We start from the raw sequence: 24870 nt of genomic DNA, 5'->3' as shown, positions 1-24870 counted from the left end.
TGTATAGGGTTGTCATAGGGTATTTACAACACGGAATACGAAGAATCAGGCACATGGTAAACACTCAATAAATGTATGTTGCTGTTCTTACTGGTATGCTTTGCTGCTTTTCATTATAATCTGTGCTATAGGAAGAGTACAGAAATTAAAAATGGACCTTTATAATTATTTAGAATGGTCAACTTATGCTCCAGTTCCTGCAGTTAGGCAAAGCTATATTTAGTGTATGTTGTGTAGATAAGAAGTTCTGTGTAACATACATAACATATCCACGAGGAACAAATGGAACTCACACACATTGCCGGTGGGAATGGAAAATGGTACAGCCTCTTTGGAACACAGTTGGGCAGTTTATTCAAAAGTTAAACATACACCTGTCATGCATCCCAGCTATTCTATCCTAGAGAAATGTAAGCTGTGTCCTTGCAAAGACTCGTATGTTAATGTCAAAGGCAGGCCATTGGGCGCCTGTGCTTGTTAGTGTAAGCTTTATTTGTAATAGCCCCAAATTGAAAACTACCCAAATGTCCATCCACACATGAAAGGATCAATAAATTGTGTTATCTCCATTCAAGGGAATAAGACTAAGCAATAAAAATGAATGAACAATTGGTATGTGCAACAACAAGGGTCAATCTTGAAATAATTATGCTGAGAGAACAAAGCCAGACCAGAAAAAGTATATACTACTTGATTCTTTTCATATAAAATTTTGGAAAATGCAAATTACTGTACGACGACAGGAAATGCATCAGTAGTTGCCTGAGGGTAGTAAGGGGTAATGTCTGTGTTCATTATCTTGATTGTCATGATGGTTTCACAGGTGTGGACATATATAACAACCAATTTGTACACTTTAAATACGTGCGGTTTATTGTATGTCAATTATGTCTCAATAAAAATGCTTTTAAAAAATCAGGCCTACTGTATCAAAAACCCCAATACTTTTGCTCTGCTGCTATAGCACAAAATTCATCAGCTAACTTCACTGAATATTTACTGAATAATTTATTAGCTATTTTGTTTTCCTTTGGAAGTTGTAATACTTTATTAAGACTTTTTTGGGGGGGTCGGGTGGGGAACAATGTGTCCAAGAAAATTTGAATGAATATATAAGTCCTCTGTGGCAGGTAAAGGCTATTGTAATTATCGTACTGGTTTTATAATTAGCCATTATAGCATTTATATATTCTAAAAGTTTTTTCAGACTTTCCATTTTGCTGCTTAGAAATCTAACTAGCCTTTTTTTTTTTTCTTTTGGAAATTTCTAATTTTTTCCCTTTTCTCTCCCTTTTCTTCTTCCCACCCTACTGCCTTTCTGCTCAAAAAACATTTCCTCCTCCATTGTGAAAGTTATATTCAGGACCCTACCTTCTTTGACATGGCCAGACTTAAAATTGTCAAAATAAATGCAATTTGGGGAAACAAAAAAGAGTTAAGACTGCGAATCATAAAAAGTTTTAAACTAAAACCTACACATTTAAGTTTTGGCCTAAAAAATATAGATGCCCTTAACAAACTTCTCTGAACGTGGTTCTGACGACTTCTGCGGCACCTTTTCATCCCCATACAGTAAGTAGTGTCTACAGTTTCTAGTTTGAGGTTCTTTAAAGTGGAGTGTGAATTTAAAAGATATTTGAGAAGTGATCTGGGTGCAGATTCCTTTTACATTAAAGTAAAAAAATTCTCCCTATGTGTTGACAAACGTCTGGCCCTCACCTAATTTGGCAGTAATTTTTTTTTTAGTGACTCACAAAAGCATTCTACTGAGTTTTCATACAAACAGCATCTCTTCCCTTTTGTACTCATATTTCTTTGGCCCATATCGTATTTAAATATATCATTACATAATAAATACAACTGGCTGGAACAGGTTTCAGAACAAACCAACTCTAGTAGGCCACCATATACGGTGGTGCAACCCACCCACTGAAGAGTGGCTTGTAACTTGGCAAGTTGATTAAGAAGCATTGATGATGCGGCCATGTACTGCATGAATACGTTGTAGGAAATCAAAACAAACTTTAAATCATTTATAAAGCTAGAATTTAAAGATAATAAAATTCGCTATTAACATTGAGGTGGATTTTCTTTGTCTTATGTGCATGCGCACATTATGTGTGCAGTTTATATCATTTTGTATCCTGCTTATGAAGAAAGCAGTGGTGAATGTCCTGGAACATAAATACTTGTGCTTATCTCTAATTTTTTATATCAGTAAACTGCTAGAAATGGAATTATCTGTTAAAAGTGTGTGACCATGTTTATAACTTAAGGAATCTTGCCATATTGACTGCTAAAAACACTATACTGCTCTGACGGATAGTGTGTATTTCTCCATATTTCTTGCCAACGCAGTGAGTGTTTAGACCCCTGCTAACATGACAGAGAATATCTTGTTTGGATTTTAAAGGTGTTATAGAGGATGAACTTTTTTCTGTTTATTTCCTTGCCATTTGCATTTGTTCTTTTGTGAAAAACCTGTTTATGTTCTTTAACCATTTTGTATTATGATATTTGCTTTATTTTCTTATTGAGTTGTTTTAGCTCTAGATCTTTCTGGTTGATAGTAACCTTTGGTTATATTATACAAGAATATTTCCAAAGTTTATTGCTTATCTTCTCACTTTATTTTACAGTGTTTTTACTTTTTATATCATATCTCTTTGTGTTTCTTCTTTTGCATTGTTTTTACTTAGGAAGACCTTTCCCAATATGACTCAGGTAGTTGAGTTACAGGAACACACACATGAACATTGTGTCCTGTCTGTCTTATTTATCTTTTTGTCCTGTACCAGCATGAAGATGTAGTTATTTTAGTTTATAAGTTGGTTTTACTGTCTGGAAAGCAAGTTTCCATTTTTCAACATTTTCTTTACTACTTGCAATATATTTTATTGTGAAATAAGTATTTGTAGATGGGCTGTATATAGCCCAGGTTCCTGGTGATATTTTAAGTTTCTCCCCGGTTTTCATATTCTGTGTGTAATTTCGCTGGGAATCTCATGTGGAATTGGAAAGCCTTTTCTCTCTCACCTGAAAATTTGTCTCTTTGATTCTTAACATCATCATATTTAATTTTTAAAAAGTGCTTTTGCTATTGCTTTTTCATCTAGTCTGAGTTGCCTCATTAGTCTCTTATTTTCTTAGAAAGCACTTGATAAATAATAATTACTTTTTCAAAAGAGCAGTGCAGAGATTACATGTGCCTGTCTGTAACCACTGTGATCCTTGCCACCATCTGGACTTGCTCTGACAGAGTGGAGGTGTTGTCTGTGTGTGCGTCTTTGTGCAGGATTTTCTAACTGCTCAGAAAAGGAGATGTGGTCATTCAATGCCACATGCCCATACAGCGTACCTATTAGGGTTTGGCGTTGAATGCATGGCTTCATGGAGCTCAGATTGTTTGGACTATCTATTGAAAATCACAAGGTGCAAACATTATCAGGAGTGGGATCAGCTGCTCTATTTTTAGCCTGTCAGCTTTAAGCTTTGGAGGAAAATGTGTCAGAGCAGAAGGCAGAAGATAACCAAGCCAGGTCTGTTTCACCCCCTCAGTGTTGCAGGTGAGTTCAGAGGGTCTGCCTGAGGATGACTGCAGTGCCTTTGGCATGATCTGCCCCTAGAACTGCCCCTTGGACTCCTCTTGGTGATCACTTTCTGGTTTTGGCTTCTCAGTCTGGCTAAGTGATGTTGACATTTTACCTTCCTAATCTGATATGCTAAGGCACACACCTCTCATCGATTGCACATTTATAAACAGCTATTAGCAGACTTAAAAATAGAAGAAACACAACTATAACAGAAGCAGGAAGGTGCACTGGCCAACCTCTCCCCTTTGTCATGCCTCTGCAAGCTGCCCTGTGTTGACTGTCACACCTGGATCGGAGAGGCCATCTCACATGGCCACAGCCCCATGTCCACCCTGCATCTCTAAGTCAGCTGCTGTAGCTGCTGCTGCCTGCCTGTTTGACGTGTCTGTTACACTTCATGGCTCTTCATTGGAATATCTGTTCTTTTTGGTTTTCTAGAACTTCCAAATCAAATGCATAGAGGAGAAAGATTTTAGTGCCGAAGATGTAAAGAAAGGAATTTACACCTTCCAACATTTAGCAGAAACATACTCTGTAGCATTAAAGTGTGAGACTAGGAACAGAGTTTGTGCTTTTCCAGATGAAGAATCCATTCTGCAAAGAAGGAATATTGAAGGAGGCTGAGCCTAGCCCAGCTCATTCATCTTTCACGCAGTTCTTCAGAAAATGCATTTGGCTTCTTCTGCGATAGCCAGGTGGATCATAGTGGCTGAAGACTGGGAAATATGTGTATAGTGTTAACAGTTAATTTGAAATTTAGTTTGAAAATTTTCTCCTATTCCTTCATCCACATTTTGTTTAGTTATTATGATGGAGCTATGTCCAGCTTCATTGACTATTTTCTGATACAAGATTTGAAATGTATTTTTATTTAATTCTTCTCTTTCCACTCCTGTACTGCCCCTACTCTAGAAGGTCTGCCAGTAGACACATGCACCTGTTACTGTGAGTTGATGACAGAAACCTTGTACCCCTAGTATTGATAGAAGACTTGATAGGAGTTCCTGGTCAGAAGGCTTGGATGTGGTCATTGGGGGCTGGTTGTATGCTGAAAGCCTTCCGAGTGCATTTTGTGGAGGTGCTCATGGAGACACAGATTTCCACTGAAGCCCTGAGTACTGCTTGTCATGACTGTTGTGTTGAGGGGGGCCCAACTCTCTGTTCATCCACTAAAGGAATGACAGAATAGAGCAAGCTGAGTGATTCAGACTTTTGATAGTTTCCTTCTTGGAAATGCTTTTTGTTTTTATAAGGATGGTTGATTCCTTGAGCCTAGAGAATGTGAGAATATGCAGATGTGTAAGGGTATTGTGAAGCTTTCTGGTTTGTTTCTCCTGATGTGTTAGTTTTTAGGATGAAATATTGTACTGAAGATGTTGAAAACCTTTCCTAGCATTATGTGCGCAAAAGAAAGTTCGTTAGAAAACGTGCATTGCTAAAATGGCTTTCCTCCTTGAGTTATTTAATACTATATGTTAAACTCACAATATATAAAGTAGTTTACAGGATTGACAAGTTGTGCTTCTAAGTTTTGTGGACTAACTTGGAAAAGCAAATTAGCATTTCTAACTGTGGCTTGTACTATGCCCTGTTTTCTGTTCTCAGTTTGGATTAATTGATGTTGCCTGGATGTTTAAATGTTTGATTTTTAACAGAGCATAGCAAAGAATCTAGGTTTAAAAAAAAAAAAGAAAGAAAGAAAGCAGTATATATTGGTATATATGTTGGCTACAAATCTTTCTTGGAGTGGAGGTACAAGGAGGGAGTCAGTAGTGCATGTTTTGCATGAAAAATGTCACTCACTTTTCATGCCCGGCTCTGACGACACAGCTCTGCTCCTTTAAAGAAAGATGGCACATTGGAGGAGCTGTTGGTGTGGGTTTACTCATTACTGTGGCTTCTCTCAGGTCAGCTTCTGTTGGTCTCCTTAGACGAGGTCACTCCTGTACTCCATTCTCCAGTTTCAGCAATGGCTATGCATGTGATATTCTGCATTTCTATAATTCTACAGAAAGTGTTATTTTTGTATCAAGATAATTCTTGCCACAAGAGTTCCACTTGACTTTTTATTAACGAGTGTACTGGGTTGGATAGTGTCTTCCCCAAATTCATATCTACCCAAAACCTGAGAATGTGACTTTGTTTGGAAATAGTAGTCTTCGCAGATGTAACTAGTTAAGGATTGAGATGAGATCATACTCGATCAGGGTGGGCCCCAACTCCAATGACTGGTGTCCTTGTAAGAAGAGTAGAGGACCCAGACACACAGGAGAATGCCGGGTGAAGACGGAGGTCCCAGAAGGCTGGAGGAGGAAAGGAAGTATTCTTCTCTTAGGCCTCTGGAGGGGAGTATGGCCCTGCAGACACCGGGATTTCAGACTTCTGGCTTCTGTAGCTGTGAGAGAATAAATTCCTAGTATTTTAGGACCCCATATCTGCGGTAGTTTTTCTTTTTTCTTTTTTGGCATCTATAGGAAACTAATGCAGCAACCAACCCAAATTGACAGAGCGTGAAGATCAATCTCTTATTGACCTTCAGCTTTAGGTAGTCTGAATTTATCTCGGTTTTAAACTGCAGTGTTTACAGTCAGTGCGGTACAGTGTTCCATGTGTAAGATGTTCCTGGGTCTGGTGCACCTTCCATCTTAATTTGGTCAGTATGTTGTAAAAGCATATTTACCAGCATCCTATACCACTGGAAGAAGTGTCTGTGGTCTTTTTCATCTTAACTTGGAAGTGGTCTGCAGGGATAGATGCCTGTTGCCTTTGTTGTTCCATCAAAGTGAATTTTCAAATTCCTTAAATCTGCTTCTTGTAGCACCTTGGGACTTAAGGAATCGATTGTGTCTCTGAAGTATTTATTTGTTCACCATTATCAGTGCTTAAAGATTCAGGTTAGAGCATCAACAAAGTTGAAAACCCTGCAAAGGATGCACGATGATGCTGTATGGCCGCATTCTTGCCAAAGTTCAGTGGAAAACAAGCGTTTGGGGCACAATATGCTGGCCCACGCCATTAGGGTGAGGAGGAAGGAAAGTCATTACACAGATATTGGGAGCAAGAAAAAGCGTCCTTCAAAAGGGAAGTGACTCTCTTCATTAATATAGATAAGCATGAATATACGGTATCTTGATGGTTATTGATTCAGTCTGCCTGTGTGCCCCCAGCCCATATTCTCAAATACGTATTGGAAACCTAAATTCAGATAGTTCAGGTCCTCATGCTGTGCAACTCAATTATGCAGCAGTGATAGGTTCACATGACAGGTTCACATGAAGTGGTGGTGGAGGGATTTACATGGTTGAGAACTGTTACTGAGCTCCTGCAGTCTTACATTTCAACATGATGTTATCTGACTAGGTTTCTTGGAACAGGGACCCTCTCCTTTGTTAAGAGCTCCCTGACCATTGAGAAATTGGCCCAATATAGTACGGCCTCATATCTCCAAAGCAGCTACTGGCGATACTGACATTAGCAAGTGCTAAAAAGGAATGGCAAAATCTGGGATATTTTCCTATACAGCATTTCTAACTAATTCTGCCAAGGGGACCTCCCAACACAGATGGGTCCAGGACATAAAACCAATTTGGAAGGGAGAATCACTCTGCTAGTTTTAGATGTCATTTGTGCACATTTAGGAAAACCTTGTTGATATCCAGTAGAGAAACATGTTCTGCAAGCCTTACCGAGAGGTGCCATGCACAAGCCAGGCTTTTTTTGGTATGAAAGCTTAACCCAAGCGCTGGGGTGTGGAGGGAGCAAGCGGAGGGCAATAACATTTTTTGAATGTGAAGAGAACCACACAATACTTATTTAATTTAATCCTCAGGGTAATCCTATGGTTTGTAGGCTTGTTATCATTAATGTGGAAATGATTATTAGTTTTAATTTAGAAACTAAAGATCAGAAAATTAAAATGACTCACTCCAAGTAATACAGTGGTCATTAGTAGGAACTTCCTTTGGGGTGCAGGAGGAAAGAAATGAGTGAATGAGTATGTGTATGGATCTATAAATGTTTGGGAATTTTTTTCTGATGATTTCTGATGTCAGTCATTTAATTACAAATTTGAAAGAGCTCCTTCTGGTCCAGACAGGATAGAACATAGCCAGCATCCAGTCTCCCCTCAGCCTAGTCTGTAGGGTAAGGGCTGAAGTGTGATCTCTCATTCTATTACCTATTAAGCAGGTGCCCCGTGATCTGCACACAGAGCGTACAGAGACAGCCACGGCTCCCCTTCCTTCCCTTAAACAACATAATTAATAATGTAGCTTAAATAATGTAGAATTAAACAAGTTTTACTTGTTTTTAGTGGAGAATTTTATATATCCCGTTTTTAATTTAAAATGCAGACCAGTGGTATTGTAATACGTGTCTTATGTATATACATTCACTGAGTTAGGTTGCCTTTTTCTTATTTAATAGATAAATTGATTTTTTGGTTGTTGTTTTTGCCTGTATCAGTGATAAGGGAGGTAAAAGCTTCCTTAGTCCTGCACTGTATCACAGACAATCCAACGTTATCTTTCTTAATAAAAGAAGATGGAGTTTGGGTTTCTCTGGGGCCAGTTCTGTATCCTTAACAACACTATAAGCTGTCCACGTAGCATCCATCACTGCCCAGACCAGTTGCTCGGAGGCCGTCGACATTGCCCATCGTCTCTGTCTGTGTACCCTGCACAGCTGGCCCTGAGCGCCGGCCAGTCTCCCTTATTCCACCTGACAGGGCTAATCAGGATGATTGATACGGCCTCCGCCCTTCATGGCACAGTCACTAAGTGGATTTACTTTACTTAATATCCATATGGAGTAACTGTCTGAGTGTGCAGTGGAGATTTTAACTAAGCCCTCTGCCTGTGAACCTGTGCTGGAGGGGAAAAAATGAAACACTATCATATCTATAAAAACAAAAGCTCCTTGAGACAGCATTTCCCAGACCAGGTGGGTGTACCTAAATAGTATAGCACTTTAGATTTTCTATTTCTCATGACCAAGCAGGAAGGGAACTATTGGTTTGAACACAAGTGGAGAACGATTTGTTCTGTTTTCACTGAAAATCTCATGGCCCGTAAGTTGAAGGGAAGGGTGGCATCTCTTGTACAGCTCACATGTTGGTCTAGTGATGGTTTTCCATTTACTGAAACCAAATATAAACTTGTAAGTATCCTTTTGCTGTGTTGCTAAGATAATGGTTGTAAGTTCACTCTGTGGTTCTTACATGAAATTCTGGACCTTTATGGAATATGAGTGCATCGTACCTAAACTAAAGTTTAAACCACAGCTAATTTATGTCAGCACCAGCTGAGATTACCATTTGGTATAGACAATCCATGCTGGAGTTACTATTAACATTTATTTAGCCAAAAATTTAGAATGTACATTTTCTCCTAATCCTTTGTTTCTTAGCAAGCTGACTGTTATTGGGCACTTTTCCAGTTGATGCAGAACCTATTTCCCTTTGGTTTTACTATTTCTTTCAGGCTCATGTATTTCATTTTGGTTGAAAATAAGTCTGATAAGATAGTAAAATATGAGAGAAGGGCATATGGACTGTCAGTTCTGGAAGATCAGTTGATTTGTCATTCCATTGAAGAGTTACCCATCAAATTCACCACTAATGTCAGATCTGCCCATAGTTGATTCTTTGCTTGGGATGTTATTGTAATTTTTCCTTTGCTGTCAACAGTACAATGACTAGGATCCAGGATTTTCACTCTGTCGTAACTACAGAGTGAGTGAGTGATTGGATACCTTACAGGGCCTGATGATCTACCTGAAGGGTCCTACTCCATGTGGTTTCCTAACAGCAGCATGTGAATTTTGTGTTTCATTCAGAAGTAATATATTGGTGTTAGTTTTAAATGGCCAATCTAACTCTAACCTTCATTAGATCCAGGAAGACCCATGCTGTTTAACTTGCAACCATGCATCCTGTTTGTATATGGTCACACACTTCCATATTTGTTTCAAGTCTGAGAAAATTGGTCTTAGCTGGCTTGCAATATTACTTTTCTGATGGATTTTTAAGTTATTGTAGCACTGCAGACAGCTCCTTGCTTCTCACCTGATAGAGTAAGCTACCTCTGCCCTTCTGAGCAAATCCTCTTTCTGGGTCCCTACAAAGGGCAAATTTTCTGGCCTGGGAAGGCCTTGAGGTGGGAAGGTCTCAGACGGGACAGGATGTGTGAATGTGCTGTTTTGTAGCTTTGTCTCAGAAGCTGTGTCATTTGTCACTTGCATTCAGAGTCATAAGATTTTCTCTTCTGGGGGCAGAGAGGAAAGAGAATATCATAGTCAATAGTCAAGAGGGAAGAAAAGAGAAGGAAGAAATAGATAAGCTTCGACAGTTTTCCTCTACTTCTTTGTCAAGTTGTTTTAACACATTTTTCTTTCTTTTTTTTTAATGTTTTTCTTTTTTATCTTTTTAAATTTTTTTTTTATTGAATCAAAATTGATTATACATATTTTGGGGGTTCAACATTGAGATATGTTGATATAATCAATATTACTAGTATATACATTGTTACAAATCATACTTATTCTTTATGCCCCTTGTCCAATCTCTCCCCATCCCCTTCTCCCTCCCCCCTCTAATTACCCTAGATTTCTTCTCTCCTTCTGAAAGAGTAATGGTTACTCCTGTTGATTTGTTGCCTAGATGATCTGTCCAATGCTGAGAGGTATGATCAGGTCCCCCAATATTATCATAGAGCAGATGCTTCTTCTGTCACTCTGAAATGGGCTTTGTGGAGAGAGACATCCTCTTCTTTTCTTTATATCTGCTGGTGACTCTATTTGTGTCAATACACTCCAGTGGCTGGTAGACCATCTATGTGGTGGTTATGGCATCTAGCCACTTTCACGGCAGCCATGGTTATTGTAGTGGCTGTAGTGGGCCACCCACATGAAGGTGATGTTTTTGGCATGCTCCTTGGTGATGGCAGTGTGCCTGGTTGTGGGGTGTGTCAGGTCCCCATGCAGGTCCTGAGGCACTGGTGCGGTGTGCCTGGTTGTGGGCAGGGGGTCCGGTCCCTGGCTCCATTTCTCAGGTCACCAGGTGGGCCCCAATGCACTGGCATGGTGTGCCTGTTTCTGGGAGTTGGGTCCAGTCCCTTTCTCCATGACTCAGGTCCCTGGGTGGGCACCGAGGCACTGGCGTGGTGTGCCTGGTTGTGGGAGGGGGGTCTGGTCCCCTTCTCCATGTCTCAGCTCCCTTGGCAGGCCCTGAGGTGCTGGCACAGTGTGCCTGGTTGTGTCAGGGTGGTCCAGTCCCCTTCTCTATGCCTCAGGTCCCTGGATAAGCTCCAAGGCACTTGTGCAGTATGCCTACTGTGGGAGGGGGATCCGGTCCCTTTTGCCATGCCCTGGGTCACCAGGCATGCCCCAAGGTGCTGATGCAGTGTACCTGGTTGTAGGAGGGGGGTCCAGTCCACAGCTCCATGCCTCGGGTCACCAGGTGGGCCCTGAGGCACTGGCATGGTGTGCCAGGTTGTGGGAGGGGGGTCCGGTCCCCAGCTCCATACCTTGTGTCCCCGGGCATGCCCCAAGGTGCTGGTGTGGTGTGCCTAACTGTGGGGGGGGGGGTCCGGTCCGCTTCCCTTCTCTGTGCCTCAGGTCACCAGGCAGGCTCAGAGGTGCTGGCGTGGTGTGCCTGGTTGTGTGTGTGTGTGGGGGGGGTCCAGTCCCCTTCTCCATGACTCAAGTCCCCGGGCAGGCCCCGAGGCACTGGCATGGTGTGCCTCATTGTGGGAGGGGGGTCCAGTTCCCAGCTCCAAACCTCTGGTCCCCTGGCTAACATACTTTTCTTAAAGCACTCGAGTGCTGATTTCATTCCTCAGCTGTCCTGTGTGTGATGTCAGAAGGTGTCTGTGAACTGTGTGTGTCTAGAAGTATGTACATAAGCAGAGGATGGGAGTCAAGGCAAAGAGCCCTTTTGCGTGTGTTTTGTTTTAGGCAGGCTTAAAGACTAAAAACACCACATTAATGTGACATCTACTGACCACATAAGAAAAAACAATGCAGCTGAGAAAGACCAAGCCCATCTTCACCAGAGGCTATTGCCCTGGTCCACTAGAGCATGGTGACCTGAAAGCTGCTTGCACCAATAACATCTTAGATTGCTTTTTTTCCCCTGTGTCTGCCTGAGGGGAATACCATTGGACTTTCGGGACGACTGGAAGATGCAGGGGTGTGTATTGTCCTTGTCCTGGAAATCAAGGCTGATGTGGGGGTATTGTTAGGGGCAGTAGCAGGAGGACCTATCTGCAAATGTCACTGCTTGCATCTTGCAAAGCACCCAGAACTGTGGGGCTTAGCTCTTTACTAGCAAATGTGCACATCAGGCTTCAGACTATGACTCAGGCCACTGACCTACTTTTCTGGTTACTCAAGCCTAAAGGAACCCGATAGGAGATTTCTTCCAAGTTGGAGTCATCCTGATCACACCTGGAACCGTTCAAAGCCCTGGCCTGCAGCAGAGACCCCTGCACTGGGGTATGGTCAGGCTTTGGTGGTTGTAGAATAAGCTGAAGATTTTTCAGTACCAGAGACCTAATTAATTTGTCTTTATAATTAAAGGTAAGGGGGCATAGGCTGTGGTTAGAGCAATAAATATGAGGAAACGCCTTTTGCATTGAGATGGTCTCAGAGGTTTCAGCATCCATTTTGTTAGAATGCAGTGTTGCTGGGAAGCCAAGAGGAAGCCTGCAGATACTGGCAACGGCTAAGCTCCTATGCCTGGCAAGGGCAGGGAGAGGACAGGGACTCCCACAGCATATGTTTTGGGGGTTGGGTGGGGAGAGCATGGGCTGAGGCTGACGGGCAGGAAGGAATTTTAAATGGATCCACCTGTCTTTTTAGAGAATAAGACTGTTTCAAATCTAGCCAGTTTGTGGCTTCTATGTCACCAGTCTGGCTTTCAGTCTGCTCTGGTGATGTCATTTTGCTGCATACTGGAGAGAATTGAGTGGGCAGATGATGATTGATGCCAAAGGAAGGATTGCAGGCTCACTCACATGTGAATATGCAATAGAGGCAGGCAGAGACATCGAGGCTATAGGCGAGGTGTAGGGCCTGAGTTCCCTGTGTAATCTATTTGCATTCTGCCCCAGCCAGTGGGCCAGTGCCATCTTCTGCCACACAGAGGGCGTTTGAGAATGTGTGCCTTTTTGCACCCTTGATTTCCAACCATTCATCCTAATGATTTTTAAGCACTTGGGATAATAGCACACAGAAGTACATATAACAGGAGCTGATCATGCATATGAGGCTTTTAAAATTATTAACTCATAAGTACTTTTACAATTCTGTCTTGTATTTGCTAGGGTTGTGTTCTCTGTGGCTTAGCAAAATACAGTTATTTTTGTTGCTTTTCATCCATTTGAACAAACAAACAAAAAAACAAAAATAGGTTTTAAGGTCTATTTTGCCTGGAATAGTTTACTGACATCTTCCAAGACCTCCTGGAAGATTACAGTCAAAGACACAGACAGGCCAGAGCACCAGTGACTTGAGTGTGGGGAGTAAATGAATGGGCTCACAGCTGCCCTTCACTGTTTTCTTTCCTAATTATAAAGTCCTGAATCCATTGAGGCAGCTGAACACAAGAACCCCAGACTGAAGTTAGCTTTCTCCCTGTATGAGCAAGCTGGCAGCAAGGCACATAGACTTAATGCCACTGGATGCTGTAAGGCCACTCTGAGATCACGTGGACATCACCACATATTTTACAGAGGAGGAAAGTGAGACTCGAAGATGATAAATGCTTTGTCCAAGGACACACAGCTCTTAGAGGCCCATGCATTGCTACGTGGGATGTTACAAAAGTGAGCTTTTAGTTGGATCAGGTATCTGTGGCCACTGGTGTGAAGTTGGCATATAGGTGAAACTAAAGATGGCATGAATTGTGTTTGATGCTGGATGGCAGACATAGACAAGGAAAAACTTGACTGTGGGGTTAGTTTTAGCACAAGGATGGAGGCTAATGTGTTTCCTCTTGGCAGATATTCAGTTACTTTAACATAAGTATTTTAAACTCAGCCCCACTAAAATAGGATTGTACACATATTTTGGGGGTTGAAAGGAAGGGCTAAGGTAAGTGCTGGTCATAAAGAGCAAAGACCTCTTGCTTTTGCTGGCTTGTGCTAGCTATGCCTTTATTACACATGCCTTTTAAAATTTCATTATCACTGAAGGCTAATGCAGTTCTAGTAGTTAGGCCATTTTCTTTCTTGGCAAAGGAGAATTCTTAAGGGGATGGTCCATCCTCTTGGAGTGCAGGAAGGAAGGTTAGATATTAAAACTGTTCTGCCTTTGGTAGGGTGGAGTTACACCCCAGATACCTCAGTTGCTTTTATGGTGAGGAGGATTTATAGGTATTCCATTTCTGTCTTGCTGTCTCTTCGTCCTTTCTGATGGAGGGAGTTGGTGAATTTTGGGAGGTAGCCAAGAAAGGAATTAGGTAAGCAAAATCTCTATTTCTGCTTTTACCTTATATTCATAGCGTAGTAATATCTAATAGTTGTTATTGTCCTTGAGATAAACAAAGAGATTGGCCATGTGTAAAATAATGTTGTAAAATGTTGATTCGTGCTTCTTAGAGGCTAATGCAGAAATTGAACTGCTGTGTGTGAGATACATTATTTTAAAAATAAAGATTTGTACTACATGCATGCTAAGGGTTTTATCTCTTAGCTCTACCAGAATTACCTGTGCTTATTGGAGTTTTAAAAATTGGTAATTATGCAGTTACATTATTGGTGTCAAGTACATTAATTTTCTTTGCTCTTTCTAATTTCCAAGGTTTATTTTCCCCCTTTAAGAAAGCATCTTGTTAAAACTCCCAGAATGAATAATTTTTATTAGACAATTTTCAGCTCGCTTGTTTTCCCCTCTCAATTCTTTCTAGGTAGGGATCCCCTTACGTTTTCTATGCCTTGTGTCATGCAGAGTTTTTAAGTGGTTAGCATTGGAATTTAATCCATTAAGATTCTAATCATGCTATGATTTTAGTTTTTAACAGAGAAAATTACAAAAAGGGCAAAATCACATGGACTATCAACATAGAAAGCAAACATTTTCCTTTTCTACTGTCCTGACGTAGAAATTAGAATTTTATAATTGTATAAGCATACTTAGATTCTTTAATCAGGAACTCTAAGATTAACAATAATGTTCATTGACAGTTATTGCTCTATTTAAATCTCACATTGCAGTTATTTAGTTATAAAAATGTGAGGACTATAATTTTCTTTCTCCTTTACTAATAACTCACTACAATTCTGGGGTAAGACTAAAATGATTGTAGTTTTGAAACTATTCACATACCTGTGGGGGCTTCCTTGGTCTTTTAAAGCAGCAGATTCAGGTTTCACTGCATAGGCATCCCAGGGTGCCTTGTACAGGCAAAATCCCAATTAGACAATGCCTTTGAAACAGGAGCAAAAGTTGAAATAACATATATGCTTAGAACATCATATGCAGTAGAGCTTTAGTAAGTTTTTGTTGGATTAAATGGGGTTATTGTAAGCATATACGAATTATAGTAGAGAACATATGCTTTCTCTAAGCCTATAGTAGAGGCACTTTTTAAAGGAAGCTCTAGATATGAACTAAAATTTTGATAATTGGCCCCCATAAATTAAGATCAAGGATTAGAGGAAAGAGTTTGGTGTTCCTGTGTAGTAAGCACAGAAAAAGTATCCAACTGCCAGTGTAAATGGGATATGGTGTCTGCCTTCCATAAACCCTTGTTTGTTGTGGTTAAGTAGATGTTAAGTAACAGGGGTCTGCTATTTCAGGGAGACGTCTTGAGACGAGCTTTTATTTGGAAGCCCTTTGGAACTATAATCCACTCGTGGGACCAAACACTGAAGCAGAAGGTTGCTTATTGTTTGTATAACCAGAGCTGGGTCCTGGGTCACCTTACGGGATTTGGGCTTAAAATAATATTCCACTGCATCTTTCTCTACTCCAGGAATTCCCTGCCCTGATAACCTGCAAAGTTTCCCCGGACAGTCCTGCAAACATACGTATTTGATGGTGTAACTCTCAATTTTTCATTTTCATATCAGAAATTTTGGTGGTGGACCTCACCTAGGCTCTGCCACTACTTGGTGTCATCGGATTTTTGTGATCCTTGGGTGGAGTATATGGGATAAACATGATTAAATGGTGTTCCCACCCTCCATGAGACAGTGCTTCCACATCAGCCACCTGTGACGATTCCCCAGGTTATACTGATTCCAAGGTGATTCTTCTAAAAGAAGAACCCTGAGCAGAGCTTCAGGATGTATCTTGATGTTACTATCTGTGATTTTTGTTTTTGAAGCATCATATTTTTGACCTGCCCTTTTATGTCGATGTCTGTTAGTTTGTGTGTGTTTTCCCCAAATGAGACATTTTCTAAAGTTGTCCTGACGTTCTCAGGAATGTCTGAGTGAGACTAAGCCATGAATTCTCTGGGGGCAGCAGTATTATTTTGTTTGCGAGATCCTGGCTTTAAGCAGGTGTTAGTGAAATGTTTGTTCAGTTTAGAATAATCGATATACTGATTTTTGCATGTTTTCTACTCATCTTCCTAATGGTATGTTTTTGAGTACATTTTGTTTTTCTCCATTTTTGTAGTGTTTTGAGGACCCAATAGAAGGAAAACATTATTTTAAAATAGTTAGGATAAAGCCCCAGGCAGCAGTTAAAACTGAGATTTCTAATCTGTTTAAACCTTGAAAAAAATCCCTTAGAAAATACAGGAACATTCTGAAGGTAATAGTGGGTGCAGAGACTATTTTAACACCCTCTTTCCGTCATTTTTAATTTAGGGAATCTCTTCTATCTATGTCTTTAAAGTCAGGAAATTTTTTTTTTGTTTATTTGGTGAAGTGGTTGTCCATTGTATAGCACACATAAAAAGAGCTTCCAGAATGATCATTAGCAAGACTGAAATCATACGTACTCTCACAGATAGCTTATGCTGCACCTGTTTGGATATTTCATTAGCCCTGTTGACTTCATGATGTAAGATATATATCCTGAAAGAAATTTGACTTTTTTTTTTGTTTTGAGGCTTATGTAGTTTAACTGTATTACTCTTTGAGGTTGAACTGTTGCCTGGGAGACGAGCCTTATTTTCCAAACCAGTTCATGAGAACTTCAGGGTGAGGGCCTGTGTCTTATGTATCTGCATTATACTTTAGGAATTAGCACAATGCAGGCCATGTTGCTGCTATCCAGTAACTTTTTATTTAATTGATTTTGTTGGTTTGAAGATGTTATTCCTTAATATGTGAAGTCTTCCTTTTACTTGGCTAGTCATTTGAAAATCACAGAGCACTAAGCCCCACCACAGTTAATGCTCAAAACACTGGATATCTACAGTTATTGAAGGTAATTACAGACCTGTCAGGAAAAGCTCAGTTGTTACTTTCTCTCCTCATTCTTAAATTTGTTTTGGGCTTGGAATTTTCTAGCCTTTCTCTCCATCTCTGCCATTAGATAAAAAGTAGGAGAAAGCTCTGTCTTAGTTTTAAAAGCTGATAGAGAAAAATCAATTTGAACCCCTACCTCATATACATACATAGAAATGAACTAAAAATGGATCAGAGACCTAAATGTAAGAGTTAAAACTATAAAACTCGTAGAAGAAAACTAGGTGCAAATCCTCATGACCTTAGGCTGGGCGTTTCTTAAATATGATGCCAAAAGCACAAGCAATGAAAGAAAAAAATATGTGTTAGACTTCATCAAAACTAAAAAGCTTTTGGGTGTTAAAGGACACTTTGAAAAAATTGAGGAGGGAGGAGGGAGGGAGGTTTTGGTGATGGGCAACAATAATCAGCCACAATGTATATCGACAAAATAAAATTAAAAAAAAAAATTGAAAAGGTGACCTACAGAATGGGGAAAAAAATATTTGCAAATCTTATATCTGATAAGGGTCTATTATCCAGAATATGACCGTACTTCAAAAAGTTCGTGGAAAGATTTATATTATCTTTTCATTCTATTTTTCCATGAACTTTTTGAAGTGACCTCATATATAACTCTGATGACCCAATAAGAAAAAGACAAATAATGCAATTTAATAATGGACAAAAGATTAGAATAAATATTTTTTCAAAGGAAGTATTCAAATGGCCAATGAAAATGCTTAGTATCATTAGTCATTAGAGAAACACAGATCAAAACTACAGTGAGGTACCACTGCATCTGCTAGAATGGCTAAATAAAAAAGACAGATAATAACAAGTGTTGGGAGAATGTGGAGAAATTGGAATCCTCGTGACTTCTTCTGGGAATTGTAAATGGTGCACCTGCTTTGGAAAACTGGTCTGGCAGTTTTTTAAAAGATTAAACAGAATTATCATATGAGCCAGCAATTCCAATCCTAGCTACATACCCAAGAGAAGAGAATTTTGAGAATTTCATCTCAAGGATAGAAAGTGTTAGAGCTAGTTGATAATACAACGGGGCCTGTTTCATAACTATTGGAAAAGCTGTGGAATATGGCACTGACTAATTATAGTTTTTGTTTATTCCCCGGTTGGCTATTACTTGGGAAGAGGGCAGGCCATACGGGTAAAGCCAGACTTTAAGTACCAGAAGAGAGATCCGGAAAACAGACCTGGTTTTAGACTGGTGGTGCCCACCTCAGAAGTCATCCAGGCTAAAACCCAGGTCTGTTTTCTGGATTGCCCTTCTGGTACCTCTTTTCCTTGGTTTGAAGGAAGTCATCAACTCTGAAGAAGGCAAGAGAGTTGAGGGCCACCCAAACATTTTTAGTGTGGGGTGGGGAGTTGGCCTCCTCCTGGGACTTTTGCTTCTATAATCCATCCCACTATGTGTCCCTTGTTCCCACTGGCCCCACAGTCAGATTGGTGGGATGTAGCGCTAAGAGCATACGTCCCAGAGGAGGAGCTCCACACCAAAGAGGAAGGTCTTCGAGCAACCATGCTCCAATGTCCCAAGGCTGGGTTTGTTTTGACTTCAATTTCTTATTTCTGTTAGTGCTCTCTGAGGATGTATCACAGAGATTTAGTGAATACTTTTTTGGTCTGCATTTATTTGCTGCATGACCTGGTGACTTGAGGTCCACCGTTAACTTTTTTGCTTTCTGATTATGTATCACATAACTAAATCAATAAAGAAGGGAATGGAAAAATGGCTCTGTTTAACATTTCAGGGGTGATGGAGTAATGCTGTGTATAAATATTTATATTTTCCTGCAAAGATGCCTTTTTCTTCTTGACATTCAGATGGGTTCACCAAGAGATTCATCGTGGTGGGGGCTGTGGGGGTGGTGGTAGATGAAAAGATATTTGTTTTTTTCCTAGATTTCTTTCAAAACATAAGTATAAAAGAAAACCCAGAGAAAAGAATTTTTCATTATAATAAATAGGTCCCTCCTCCCCCCCAGGGTCATTGAAACACTTAACCAGCCTCACCCAGGCTAGTGACAATCAAGGGAAACGTGGATGTGTATTTGAATGCTTCTAGAAGCCAAACAGACTAGTTGGCTCTCAGCTTCCGGTGAGTTCCAGAGCTTCCCATCCTTCCCTCTCTCTTCTTTCCTTTATGCCTCCTCTCTCCCATCCCCGACTTCAGCCCTGTCTGTCTGGGCCAGTGCCTCCTGTGCTTCTGCTATGACAGCCACAATAATGGATAGAAACCCTGGGAGCAACCCAGAGCCCAGCCACAGTAGGTGATCACCTGCCTTTCCTGGGGAAAGCAGAGGCCCAGGCTTGGAAATTGCTCCTCTCAGAGTTCTCCACTGGGGAGTTTGAAGATAGGATGGAGGGATACAGCAAAGTCATGCCTTCCTTGCCTGGAAGCCTTGAACATGATTTCCGTATTTCAGAAATCCTGAAGGCAGGCAAGCTGAGGGTGAGCTCTGCTCTTTTCCTTGGTTTGAATTGCAGCAGCCTGGAGGAGAGGCCATGGTCATTATGCCTACTGATCAGGGATAGATCTTTGGTGGTAACTAAAAAATGGAAAGTTGATTATTACAAATGCATACAGTATGGGGGTATATAAAACCTTTTTGAAACATGGGGGGTGTAAAATTAAAAAAATCAGGACCAACCCTGAAAAGGCTGAGATCTGCTGAAACGGTGGAGGGCACTTAGCACTTGTGTGTCTGGAGCCCTACTGGCCATCTTTGGTGAGGGACCTAGAGTTGAAGTCAGCAGTTCTGTGAGGACTTGACAACAAATAATGGGACTCAACATGTGAGTTTTTAAGGCAGTGTCTTAATCCATTTGTTCTGCTATAATAAAATATACATGAGAGTGGTTAACTTATAAACAATAGAAATTGATTTCTCATAGTTCTGGAGGCTGGGAAGTCCAAGATCAAGGTGCCGGCAGGTTCAGTGTCTGGTGTGAGCTGTTGCATGCTTCCAAGATGACGCGGTGTTGCTGCATCCTCTGTAGGGGGTGAATGCTGTATCCTCACATGATGGAAGAGACAGAAGGGGTGAACTTGTACCCGCAAGCCCTTGTATAAGGCACTAAGCCATTCAGGAGGGCATCGCCCTCATGCCTAATCACCTCTTAAAGGCCCCACCTTGTAATACTGTCACAGTGGGGATTAGGTTTCAACATGAATTTTGCAGGGACATTCAAAGCATAGCAGCGAGCTTGCTCAGTGAGTTCTTGTTTAAGTTAAGATGCCTTCCATAACACAAGTAGTCATCCATCTATTATTTTTTCAAGCTTTGATGGTTTTATAGTGAGGTAGTTTTTAATAGTCTCCTCTCTATATATGATGGTAATGATGATAAAACCTGCCAACTCCAATTGGATCAGGAGCTGTGGTGTGAGAGCCCACAGGGGTAACAGTAGGTGTAGCCATTGGACACCAGCACAAGAGGGTGGCCACAGAGTCTCCTTGAGTGCTAGGTGGAAGTTATTTGTACCCTCCCCTCCATCTTGCATACAAATGTATTGTGGCAGCTTTCTAGAAAGCCCTAGCATCTGTTTTTAAGCTGTGCTATAAACAAATAGTTAATAAAGGACATAGTCTCATGCTGGGGACTTGTGCCACTATGTAGGGTGGTGTTAAGGGTGAACAGCTCTTGTTTGTGCTGAAGGCCGTTCCTGTTCTAACTGAATCTCCCCTGCTTAGGTCTTGCCTGCGGACGTCTGGAAGGACCTAGATTAATCTTAGAGCCCTTCGGGAGCCTCAAGGACTCCCATCCACCCAAACCCTTAGAATGGTGACTTTATCCTAGAATTGCTTAGCAGTTGGAAGGACTTCCCAAGATCAGAGTGAATTAGGCTCTTATTCCAGGCCTGTCACCCTGTACTCCTTGTTGTTTTCCTCCCCCAGACCCTGTGGCAGCTCTTGGAGGGCAAGGCTGAGCTCCTCTGTATACCAGCAGCATCTGGTCTAGTAAATGGCCCTCTTGACTCTATGTGGGTTTTTTGTGTGCTGTGAGAGTTTAAGCCACTTGAATGCAAGACCAGCCTTACTCCATCCTGTTTATTCCCCTGAGGTGTTCAGCACAGTATCTTGTATTTCTCAGTGGTTTATAATGTACACGTTGATTGACCAATCTTCCTTCCCCTTTTCTGTTGCTGTCACCATAGCCATGGAATCTCAGACTTACCTTCTGTGTCCATGAGATACTTGTGCCTTAGATATTTATGTCTGCACCTTGAGGTGGTTGTGCTGAATGTAGAGGGGAGATTCCTCAGAGGTGCTTCCTGTCCCTGTGCCTTTACACAACAGAGGGGTGACCTTACAAGGAAGAAAGCCTTCTCATCAATATTAGAGTAGCTGAAAGTGGATTCGTGTGACAGTTGAATTTAATTCCTGAAAAAAGTGTATAACAAAAGCCAAAATAAACCATAAAAAGACTACCACTCCAATAAAATATATGCCTTTGCCTACACCAACACCTGCATCTGTGCCTATGGTACACATTCATGAACACGTGTTTATATTTCCCCACTGATTACTGCTTACGCTTGACTATACTGTTTGTCAATTTGTATCAAAAGAACTACATTTAGCAAAATCATACTAATTAAAATCTTAATTGGTCCATATTTAGCCTGGCTAAGTGTGTAAGTTTGCTAGTGCTGCCATAACAAAGTACCACCCTTTGGGTGGCTTAAAGAACAGGAATTTATTGTCTCACAGTTCTGGAGGCCGGAAGTCTAGATGGCAGGGGTGGTTCCTCTGAGAGCTGTGAGGGAAGGATCTGTTCCAGGCCTCTCTTGTAGGCTTTGCAGATAGCCATCTTCTCCCTGTGTCTTTACATAATCTTTCCTCTGTGTCTGTGTCCAAATTTCTCCTCCATGAAGGACACCAGCCATTTTGGATTACAGGGCATTTTACTTGATGACCTAATGACCTCACTTTAACTTGATTACCTCTGTAAAGACCCCATCCTCAAATAAGGTCACATTCTGAGGTACTAAGACTTCAACATGTGAATGTGAGGGGGGCACAATTTAGCCCATAACACTAAGTTGAGTGTTCCGTTGGAAGACAAGATGAATATCCATTTTACAGGTCAATACTGACGGATGATAAAAGATTGTAGCACCATTTCTGTTGACAAGGTACTTTCAAAGTCAGAGTATTTTAGTCCTGCCATTTCTTTAGAGATCCTTATCTTTCGTCTGCTTCTTTCTTGATTGGTCTCTGCATTTCTTCTGTTATTTTTCTAGCTTTATCTTAAGTTTTATGTTTGTTTTTGAAATTGATTTCCAAGAATAAGTCCACGTTGTAGAGACACTTAATAAATGTGACAGGATCTTAAAGTAATCCTTTGCAATACTATGCTATCCTCTACTATGCCATTGAGAGTTCATCATTTTATGTCCTCTCCCATGGGGACATGTTTGTTTCTTCCATGCGCTTCTGATACAGACTTAAATTTGATTTGTTTTCATTATATGGAAATGTAAATTTTATCCATAACTCACTGATGAAATTGGCAAGAGTTTTGATCTGGCTTTATTTTCTTAAGTGTAGGAAAATGATAGTTCATGAGAACACTTCAATTTAGTTAATATCCTTTTTGTAATTCTGGTTCGATCTGCTAGGCAGTTCTAGAAACTTGGGCTTACGGAAAATAGAGCATTGATATTTACCATGAATGTCCATGCTATTTTCTATAGAAAAGTCTAGTCCAATACTTTCTTTTCCCATCTCTCATTTCCACTGTTTGCAGTATATTTTAAAATTTATGTTAAGCATCCATCTTTTCTCTGCCTCTTTTCTGTAAATCTGGTTTATTGCCCATGCCAGATGTTTTTTTTCCCCATTCATTCTGTCAATTCTGTCTCTTGATCTGGTCCCTTGCAGCCTGAGCTCTGGATGTCAGGATCATTCTGTGGGGTAGATTGAACTATAAAACTTGGATTGATTTGTGGCCTTCCCAGTTGTTAATGCATATTCATTTAGCTAACCCATAAATCAAACTGCTGGTGTCTGTACATTCGGATTTCATTATTTCTTGTTGTCTTGATATCGTCTATGTTGTTCTGTAAAAACATTGATGATCCCTTATAAAAAAGGAGAAAATGTATCTTAAGAAAATCTGAAATAAGCAGGAGGAGGCTTCTAATAGAAGAATCCTTATTGCGGCGTTATTTATAATAGTGAAAACTTGCAAAGAGCTGATACACACAAAAACAAAGATACAGCTAAGTAAATTATGGGGCCTTACATTGCAGTATTATGTATCTATTAAAAACAATGTCTCTAAAGAGTTTGCTATACTCTGGGAAATGATGATTGTGAAGTAATTACAATTGGGAAAACCCAGGATATAGAATTATATAGAGTGTATCCTCTCAACTACATAAAAACATGCATAAACCCTGAAAGGAGATGTGTCAAAATGTTAGCAGTGCTTGTCATTGGGTGGGGTTGGGCTGGACATAGAAGTCTTGATTCAGATAGACCTGGGTTTAAACCTTCCTTTCCTCCTATATTTGCCTGTTATTTGTGAGATCTAACCTCTATTAAGCCTAATTTATCCAGGGTGGGTAGGACCTCTCTCACAGAGTCATTAGGTAAAGTGCTTAGTTCAGTGTATGACATATAATAATGCAACAAGTGAAAGTTCAATTATTAATGACATTATCAATAGTGTTTTAAACAGCACACATTAGGAAGCAGTGCTCCCAGCCCTGTAGCCTCTGCCAAGTCTTCTAGCTGCTGTTTTGGTTGCCCTGCTTGGGTGAAGTCTAAACCCCTTAGTTATGTTGAAGATTCAATGTCTTGACCTATACAAAGGGCTTAAAAAAATCACTGCCAGGCATATAATCACTTACATATGTTAGCTGCTATTATTTATTGAAAAATTTGTGAAATACATGTGTTCATTAATATTACTTTATACATTCAAGAAAATGGGAAAATTACAACAAGGATTTACATATTCTGCAGCAAGTTGAACTTAAATTTGAAGTCTGAGATCAGGGATATTGCAAGCTATATATAACTTAACTGAAACATTCCGGTTTTGGGGTATAAAATGGGGTGATCTTGGAATGAGTGGCCATAGAAAATGAGAATCCCTCGGAAAATCTAATCCAGTCGCTGAATGCTGGGTTGGTGATGTGATAATACACTGATAGACTTTGAGTGTACAGAAATACGAAGTTTACTCAAGTTCCTTGGTTTGTTTCAGTTCTCCAAATGTATGCCAGATTTTTAGGTCTGGTTTCTAACAGAAGTGCCCTTCTGATTTGTGGTTAATGGATTAACATAGGTAAGTGGCAAGAATATGTTTTTAATTTTCTTTCCTTTTTTCTTTAAAATTCCTCCTTGCCAAAGCCATGTGCTATTGCCTTGTTGGGTGATGTATGGTGTGGGTTTGCAGCCTTTTATTCACTGGTCCTTTCAGTGACAGAGAATGGAGCTAGAAGAGGGAGCTTTCTTCAGTTTCTTAAGAGAAACCAAACATAGATTTGCACAGTCACTTCAGGATGCAACCCATGCTGCGTTAGCAGATACTCTTCAGTGGGGGCCACACTATTTTAGGCTTAATTTAAGCATAAGCATGAGAACAATCACTCGAGAAGGAATTGTGTGTAGTTCTTTTCTCAGAATCTTCCAGGTTCGATCTGGAAAAGACTGAATCTTTCTCCCCTGCCACTCCCCATCATTGTAATAACAAAGCAAATTTTTTCCAAGTAAAGGCTAGTGTTTCTGTACCCATCACAGTGGTGTGTGCCTTAATGACAAAGCTTGTGTTTATCAGTCTGAGCTGTAGCCTAGAGAATCTTCTTTCCTGAGACTTTATAGGCTTATCACCAAG

At 40.5% G+C, this 24870-nt stretch overlaps 1 protein-coding gene across 14 annotated transcripts in view; it reads left to right on the top strand.

Moving 5' to 3' along the window:
• The window catches only part of TLN2 (talin 2), a 410967-nt gene that overhangs the window by 181672 nt on the left and 204425 nt on the right, over positions 1–24870 (top strand). The window contains exon 1 of one of the 14 annotated variants that reach the window (XM_063091967.1): positions 19052–19118. The exons of the other annotated variants lie outside the window; for them this stretch is intronic. The gene's annotated coding sequence lies outside the window, so the exon portion shown is untranslated. Of the gene's footprint in view, positions 1–19051; positions 19119–24870 lie in introns of those variants that run through there. 14 annotated transcript variants of the gene reach the window in all.

This window comes from Cynocephalus volans, chromosome 3 (assembly GCF_027409185.1).
Source record: "Cynocephalus volans isolate mCynVol1 chromosome 3, mCynVol1.pri, whole genome shotgun sequence".
Lineage (NCBI taxonomy): Eukaryota > Metazoa > Chordata > Mammalia > Dermoptera > Cynocephalidae > Cynocephalus > Cynocephalus volans.
The sequence above is the reverse complement of the archived record's forward strand: the minus strand, read 5'-3'. Positions and strand labels throughout refer to the sequence as shown.